Source organism: Camelina sativa, chromosome 11 (genome assembly GCF_000633955.1).
Source record: "Camelina sativa cultivar DH55 chromosome 11, Cs, whole genome shotgun sequence".
NCBI classification, from domain to species: domain Eukaryota; kingdom Viridiplantae; phylum Streptophyta; class Magnoliopsida; order Brassicales; family Brassicaceae; genus Camelina; species Camelina sativa.
In genome coordinates, this window is record NC_025695.1 from 13,739,560 (window position 1) to 13,748,402 (window position 8,843).

Here is an 8,843-nt window from a genome sequence, read left to right on the forward strand (position 1 = left end):
AAAAACAACTATTTTCTATAACTAAAAGTTTATATCTTTACTTTTATACATTGTTTATACTTACAAAAATAATTAAATATATATTCTTTGTTAAATTTAATTTTATTTTGACTTTGAACTCATCTACAACTATTTTCTTTAACTAAAAGTGTATATATTTACTTTTTTTTTCAACCAAACAATAAATTAAAAGTAAATTCCTCAGTTAGTTGTCCAAGCTGGAGGGAAGGGGTTTACAAAAGAAACTTCAGAGATAAGAGAATACGAAGCACGGGTAAGACAATCTGCCTTCGTATTTGACGCACATGGATCCAAGAGATGAAGAATAGTGGGAAAGACTCCAGCGAGTTAAACTCATCGAGCAGGTTGTAGAAGGACGGCCAATCTTCAGTGGATTGCACCATAGTGAGTAACTCAACACAATCAGTCTTGAAATGTTGATAAGTGATTCTTGCAGCACGTATCCGCTCCATGGTCCACAACAACGCTTCTAACTCCGAATGTAGGGGGAGGGGCTCCGTCTTAGACACTTGGCCCCCAATACCAAAGTTCGCTCCTCACCAACGCAACACCACCAGCCCAATCTTGAATGCACATTAGTTTCTTTCCAAGAACCATCAATCTGACAACTAGATGAAGAAATCTGGACATCTGAAGACGGAGATGGAGCTGACACGACCGCCGTAAAAGAGAGCGCCTCTTCTCAGGCTAACTTATCACCCAAAGCCTGAGCAATTATATCATTCGCCTCGATCTCTAAACCTTAGAAAAACTCTTTTATTTATAGCCTTCCAGATTGCCCATAAAATCCATGGTAATTGAAGAAGTTGCTCAGGATCATCCTATTGAGAGGAACCCCTCCAGAAAACAAAATCCAAATTCGAGTACACCGACTCATATGGAAAACCTTCTGACGAGAACGGAGTTGGAGATAAATTCCAAAATTCATATGAGCGAGGGCATTCAAAGAAAACATGATTAATAGTTTCAACCGCAGAGTCCTACTTTTTACACCAAATATCACATTGATGTATCTATTTAATTTTTTTCTATAGTTTTTACTTATTAAAAATATTTATTTTATATTCTTTGTTAAATTTTATTTTATTTCAAAAACTCTAAACTCGCACATCGGGCGGGTCCTAATCTAGTGTATGTATATACATGAAGGCAATGTAATTTTTCACCAAGTTATTTAGCAAAAAAAATTAGATCATGAAGGGAGACTATAGAAAACTTAACTGCACATTGCTAATCCATCAAAAAACTTATGATAAAAAAAAAAGAAACTGATCGAAATTGACTTTACTCGGCCAACCACAATCAATGAGGGTTCAAAACAAAGATCATGTAATCAAACATCAAACATTTGACTAAGGTTAATTATTGGGCTTAGTTTAGTTATATCTGCTAAGTTACCAATAATGAGACTTGGCCTAAGTTATTATCCTATTTTAAATAGATAAAAGAATAAGCATTTTTTTCTCTATCAAAATCAGTAGTGTGAATCGAGGGAGATTCAGAGGAGGAGACGACGAGACATGGGTGCTCAGAAGAAGAAAGACGCGGCTAGGGTTCCGGAGGATCTAGGTCGTCAACGGTTACAAGCCATTGTGATAGCGGACAGCTTCACCACTTGACTCCGTCCCTCGACCCCAGAACGCCCAAAGGTACTCTTACCTTTAGTAAAACATCCCGATGATTGATTACACCTTAGCATGGCTCGAATCAGCTGGAATAGAGGAGCTTTTCGTGGAGGTTTGATGGACTATGCCTTTGAGTTTATTATCAAAAATGGTGGTATTGATACCGAACAGGATTATCCATACAAGGCTTCTGATGGACGTTGTGATCAGAACAGGGTTAGTTTTGTTTTGTTTCGTTCTGTGCATTTTAGTTTTGGGAAACCTCAAAAACATTAGGCTTTGAAATTGAAATTTTTTCTCTTTTTTATTGGTTATGTTTGCAGAAAAATGCAAAGGTTGTCACAATTGATTCTTACGAGGATGTGTCTGAGAACAGTGAGGCGTCTTTAAAGAAAGCATTGGCTCACCAACCTATTAGTGTCGCCATTGAAGCTGGTGGTCGCGCTTTCCATCTCTACTCTTCGGTATGAAATAATAACTCAATTGTTTCAAGAAAATGCTAGATTTTGAAGATGTTAAAATGTTTGGTTGGCTATTTTGTCTTCAGAGTGTATTTGATGGATTTTGTGGGACAGAGCTAGACCACAGAGTTGTTGCTGTAGTTTACGGTACTGAGAACGGAAAGGACTACTGGAGTTGTTGCTGTAGGTTACGGTACTGAGAAATGGATTGTGAGCAGTGCGTGCTTAGGTTCATATAGGCTTATGGCGAATAAAAAAAAATGTTCTTTATTATTAAAAAAGGTTAAAAATGATATATATACTAGATGATTACCTATAGGATAGGTAGATGATATGTATTTTTAATTGTTTATATATTTATATTATTTTGTGACTATGATAAAATCATCTATATATATATATAAATTATTTAATTGTTTGATACATTGATTATAGTTTAAATTAAATTCTATATAAATATGAATTGTATGTTTGATTGTTTATATATGGCAGAAATTAGTTATTTTTTTGTTCTTTGAAATGTTGAATATATATTAACAAAAAATAAGCAAAACATATATAAAATATGAATAAAACATGAGTAAAATATTTTTACGTATGTGTTTTTATAACATATAAAAAAACTTTCATATATCATATCATCTACTTTTTATTGTCACATTAACATTTTGTTAGTTCATTAAAAATATATTCTTGTACAAAATTTTAAAACAAGTTTTCAATTTTCATTTGTTTTTTCATTTTACTTTCAAACATAAAAAAATGTTTTTTGTTATTAAAAAAGGTTAAAAATGATATATATACTAGATGGTTACCTATACGATAGGTAGATGATATGTATTTTTAATTGTTTATATATTTATATTATTTTGTGACTATGATAAAATCATCTATATATATATATATATATATATATAAATTATTTGATTGTTTGATACATTGAGTATATTTTATATTAAATTCTATCTATACTATTAAAAGGGAAACATTTTTTACTCTGTAGAAATAAAATTGACAAAATATGACATGAAATACCCTTGAAAATATAATAAAGCATAGAAAACGATATGGGTATTAAAATAATTTTATAAGTCAAAACACGCGGATCGTATTGTCACTCTGTTTTTGTTAGTTCGGATTGGGTTTTGTGTTTCCAGAGTAAGAATACTTATTTCCGTCACCAAACAAGATATCATTCAGTGGAAAAACATTTGGTCCATAAATAAGATATATAAAATGGTAAACGAGCGGCCCATAAAATCAATATCCAATATGCAAACATTTAGTGGCCTAATTACATTAAATACAATATTCCAAAAACATCATTCTTTAAATAACAAATATTGACTATTATCATATTGAATTCCTATAATTTCTACGAATAGCAACAATAATGAGAAACATATAATACTTATGTCCCTATAATCAAGCGAATTACCAATTTGCATATCTCCAATTTATTACAAAATCAATAAAGGGAATCATCTACCGAAATCATTTAAAATTAAAGCTTGCCTAAATATATAAAATTAAATAAAACAACGACACAATGTAATAAACTATACCAAACTTTAAAAATTACCAACAATATCGTTTCAAATCATGTTACCTAAACTAACAAAAGAAAATTACGCGAAATCTTTGCTACTTACCATATTCTCATATGATCATTTACTAGCCAAATATATGCTAGGTATATTCTAAATACCTAGGTCTTCAACTATAAATATATGAGTCGTCTAAAGCAATGTAGCTTACAATAATATACTCGATACCCAGTTAATATATTCTAGAAAAAAAGGCTGCAAAAAAATGGAATCACGAGTCTTGCTAATATTAAGCCATCCAAGCCGACTTTGAAGATTCAAGTGCGGATTGTTCACTCATGGCGACAGTACATGAGTTTTATTGGATAAACCTTAGAAGTGATCTTAGCAGATGTCGAAGTGGGCTTATCTTGGTAAATATAAATCTTTTATCTATGTACTTATATTTGTTTAAAACATAGATGATTACGATTAATCCTGATAATTTACTATGTGATTGTATGAAATTGCAATGTTTTTCACATGGACAGCTTTATGTTCTTATATCAAGAGTGACTTTCAAATAATGGCTAAGGTGCTAATCTTTGGTAAAGAAGTTTTTCAAAATATATAAGCAATTTATGGACTTCTGAGTCTCTTACATTCCTTGGGTATGCATTTTTTTTAACTATTACAATATGTATAGAATACATGAGTTTACTTTCTATTGCTTTAGTTTATTCTCGCTTATCTTATTTATAGATAGCTACTGTTCAAGGCGTCAGTGATGATTAATGGTGGATTATGCCTCTTACATGAAACCAGTTTGTCTAAGTTTATATGATTTGCGAGAGGCAGTCATGTAACATTATACATTCTTTAAATCTTTATTTATTTTGACTAACATTATATTATCTTTCATAACGAAATCTTTGTTGGGAACTAAAATTTTTTGAGATTTTTTTAAAACAGGTTGACCATAGATTTAATAAGGAAATTATCTAGAGTTAGAAATTGAATGTTGAAAGTGTAGATTATTTATTTTCAAGATATATATTTAGGTGTTTAGTAAGTATGAAGAAAATTTTATAATCAGAATGACAAGGTTCCGATTTAGATTTTGGGGTTGTGATCATACTATCAAATTTTTTTTAATCTAATTTACATCTCCTAGAAAAACCAGATAATATGAAAATTTACTTAACTTGATCAACGATGGTGAGCCTTGCTTTTGGGTACATTGATTATTTCCAAGAAAAATGGATTTATAAAACAAGAATTAACACCTAATATAAAACCCAAAACCAGATTAAATAAAAACTAAAAATTAAGATTGCTTACCTTTGAACATAGTTTTATATACTCACTGGATTCTGTAAATTATTGATGAACTTGGATGTTTATTGATGTCTCTGTTGGATTTGATAATGTGGAAGACGAAGGTTAAAGAAATTGCCTCTTCAATACACACTAATTTTTTCCTTTTCTGTTTTTGGTCAGATAGTCACAGAAGGTGTTTTTTTCAATTTTTCTCTTCCAATGAGTTTATAGAAAAGAATAAAAATGCCTTTTGTTAAATTTATCGGGCATGGCAAAGTATGTTACTTTGAAGGTGGAGTTAATAACCAATAGATTGAAACTATAAGATTGATCAGTGTTATTTCTCCATGGATGGCCATTGTTAACCCTATGTTTTATAATGTTCTACACTAACTTGGAGGAGGATCGAGAATACAACGTGCGAGTAGTTTTCGAGTTGCACCCACGCGAACATAGTATGGAACTATAGACTGATAAAAGTCAACTATTTTAAGTTATGATTTTATTGTTAAACACAAACACAAAATTGATTACGTTGTATAATTCTTTTTATGAACAAATTAATTTAAATTATATAATACTATAGATTTTACTATAAAAACTTATGGAAGTACTTCGACACCTTATTAATTATTATGGACTGGAGATAAAACAGTCTAACAATACTTGAAGACTCTTCCGAGTCTAAATATTGTATAGATTTGTCATTACAAATTATAATATACTATTGTTTACTAATATTAATTAATATAATTACAACTACTATACCACATTTACGACACATTTTCTTCTCGTCTTTATTATCCATAAACAAATTATAAAAAATAATTACAGTATTATTCTTTAAAATTACAGTTTCACTAAACAGTAAACTTAGTTTTTGAAAATAATTTCGCACGTACATGCGGGTCTAAATCTAGTCTATACTATTAATTGGGAAACACACTTAGGAATAAAAAAAAATAAACAAAACAGAATTTCATGAATTACCCCTACGAATTAAAGAAACGAAGAAGAATGAAAAAAAAAGAGAGGGCAAAGTGGTAAACTAAAGAGATCAAAACACGCGGACCCTAAATGTTTAGGGATTACATCATTCGGATCTTGGATATCATGCATGTGTATCCAAACAGTTTGTACTTGCCAAACCTGTAAGCAAATTCAAATAATAAATACGAAAATGTGCACGTTAGATTAGGAAATAAGCTTATAATCAAATCTGTACACCATAAAAAGTGGAGCGAGTAAACAGAAAACTTATTTCTTCATTCAATTTTCGAAAAAAATAATAATCAAAAACTCGAATCAATGGATTTATTACCTAACATCAGTGTTCAAGAAAACGGTCTAGGCGTCTGCTGAGCGCCTAGACCGTCTAGGCGCTAGGCGCTCAGCAGACGCCTAGATGACCGCCTAACCCGTTTAAAATTACATACATTTTATTTTAATATTTATTTTTGATTTTTAAATTACATATAATTAAATTATTATGTTTTATATCTATATATGTAATTATAAACATTTATATGATGTTAATATAACTTAAATAAATAGATTTTTCTTACCGTTGTTTATAATTTATAATTTTTTTTTATTTTTATAACATATATTTTAATATAATTATATATAATGTTTTATGTTGTAAACGCCTAAACCACATAAAAATCATTTAGACTCCGACTAAGCGTTCTAGGCGCTAGGCGTTGGGTCACCGCCCAGATACCACCTAGCGCTTTCTTGAACACTGCCTAACATGTAGTTCAAAATATTTTAGATTGCCAAACAAATAAATAATTATGCAAATTTAACGCCGATGAAATATTCCGAATCTACACATTTCAGTAAGTTTTAAATATATTATAGCTAAATTATAGTAACTTTTAAAATTGTATTAACTAATTATTCGCGTCTTCTAAACTTTAGCAACTAACACGGATTTGAAAATTAAGAATTTATGTTTAAAATATATTATTACCATATCTCATCATAATAAGCACATTCTAGAATTATACCATTTCACCAAACTGACTCCATTAGTTCTATAAATACAAACCTCTACTCAAGATCTAATATACCACTTGAATTATTCAAACACACAAAAAAAAAAACTCAATCCCAAATTTAGTGTATCACTTTGATCCCAAAGTGTCCAAGCTTAATTCTCTTTATTCTTATGCATTGTTTATCAGAATATGAAACTAATGTCACCATTGTCGTTATATGAAACAGGATGAAGAAGACATCGAATAGAAGGAGGCCTAGACCATCTCTCAACTCTCAAACCCGAAATTCATGAGGAATTGTTTTTCATATAATTTCTCAAGAAATTAGAAACTTACTTGGATCATGCGGAGAACCATATACGACTTATCCAATAATCATATCTTTTCTCCTGCAAGGATATGAGCTTTTAAAGGTGAGAACTTTTTGTTTAAATGTAAAACCTTTTTCTACAAGGGCGACTTTGATCACCCTCTTTTGATTTTATATAACTAATATCATTTTATTAATTGTGTAGGAATGAGAGTTGTCACGCCAATTAGAAGTTCAAAGAAACTTAAAAGTAAATTCTTCAGGTTCATGTAAGAGTTTCTATTTAAAAGACGTTTTTTTCTATATGTATACATTCAGCAGATGTTTGAAAGATCAGTGGTTGTTATTTTACTAATCAAGTTTTGTTTCATGAATTGGCTAAAAAATTGTTTCTCTTTCGGTAATTAGTTGTCTTTCTATTCAAGCAGACTTTGAATTATAATTTAGGAGATTTATACTAGATATTTCTAACATACCAAACTGAGGCCACACCAAAACGCCCGGGAGGAAGAGGAGATCTGGAAATAAAATGATGCACCCTCGGAAAACCAGATCTCAGAAGCAAGCCCCAAAAGAGGAGAGCTCCGACACAACTACCGATCCATCAGAGCCGTCAACCAAATTGGATAAAGGAGCCACGACAAACCACTGAGATTCGGGGACTGAGTCGGCGAGCCACAGAAACCGCCGGCCAAGAGATTTTTTGGATCGCAATCAAAGGAGAAACAACTTTCCCTTTCCTTTTTCTTTTAATTTGTCGGCACAATTTTGTTTTCTCTCCAAGTTGTATTAAGTATTAACAAATTAAAAAATGTTTGGGTTCCCAATATTAACAAAAAAAACCAACCAGTATTAAAACTGAAAAAAAAAAAACAAAACGCTGACGTAACAATTTTTTTTTTTTAAATGATCCAAAAGCCTTCTATGTAAATTTGATAATTTTAGTCAGCTTATTGCAAACCTCCTTCTTCTATGTAAGTACGTAATCAAAATGTAGGAAAATACCAAGACATTATTATTTTTTTTATACAGTTTTTATATAATGAGTTACAAATTAGCTATGTTAGAACAAGAAATAAAACGAAGAAATATTGTAAGTTTGTTATGAATATAGAGTTTAGGGATAAAGCTCTTGTGTATTCTTATTGATTAAACTCTAGGTTACATACATATATATAGTAGGGTACAAAAGCCTAAGCTAAACCGACATAAAATTAAGGTGTTGCCGAGGAGGTCTCGGCCGATGGGCCGAAGGTGCACGGGCCGAGGGACCAAGTACTCACGGACTATATATGGGCCGGTCTATGAAGTCCACTAAGTGTTTTACAACACTCCCCCTTGGACGAGATGACCGTGCCTATGTTGGATGGGATCGACGCAATGTGCTTAGGGGATGCTGCCTCATTAAAACCTTACCAGGAAAACCCAGTGGGACAAAACCTTGGTGAAGGAAAAAGAGTACAACACACATTGCTCCCCCTGTTCCAAACATCACTCCAAGTCCTTAAGCCTCCGCATTCCAATCTGATGCGTGAGCTTCTTGAACGTCGGTAGCGATTTGGTGAAGAGATCGGCTG

The 8,843-nt window shown here is 31.5% G+C and overlaps 2 long non-coding RNA genes across 2 annotated transcripts; one reads left to right on the top strand and one right to left on the bottom strand.

Annotated features, from left to right (window-relative positions):
- On the bottom strand, positions 5,726–8,073 carry LOC104723239. Its single transcript, XR_757307.2, has 3 exons — positions 7,743–8,073; positions 7,293–7,345; positions 5,726–6,102 (listed from the first exon to the last, which is right to left on the bottom strand). It is a non-coding gene; the product is annotated as an uncharacterized LOC104723239 (long non-coding RNA).
- LOC104723238 lies at positions 6,683–7,636 on the top strand. The gene is made up of 2 exons (XR_757306.2): positions 6,683–7,369; positions 7,472–7,636. It is a non-coding gene; the product is annotated as an uncharacterized LOC104723238 (long non-coding RNA).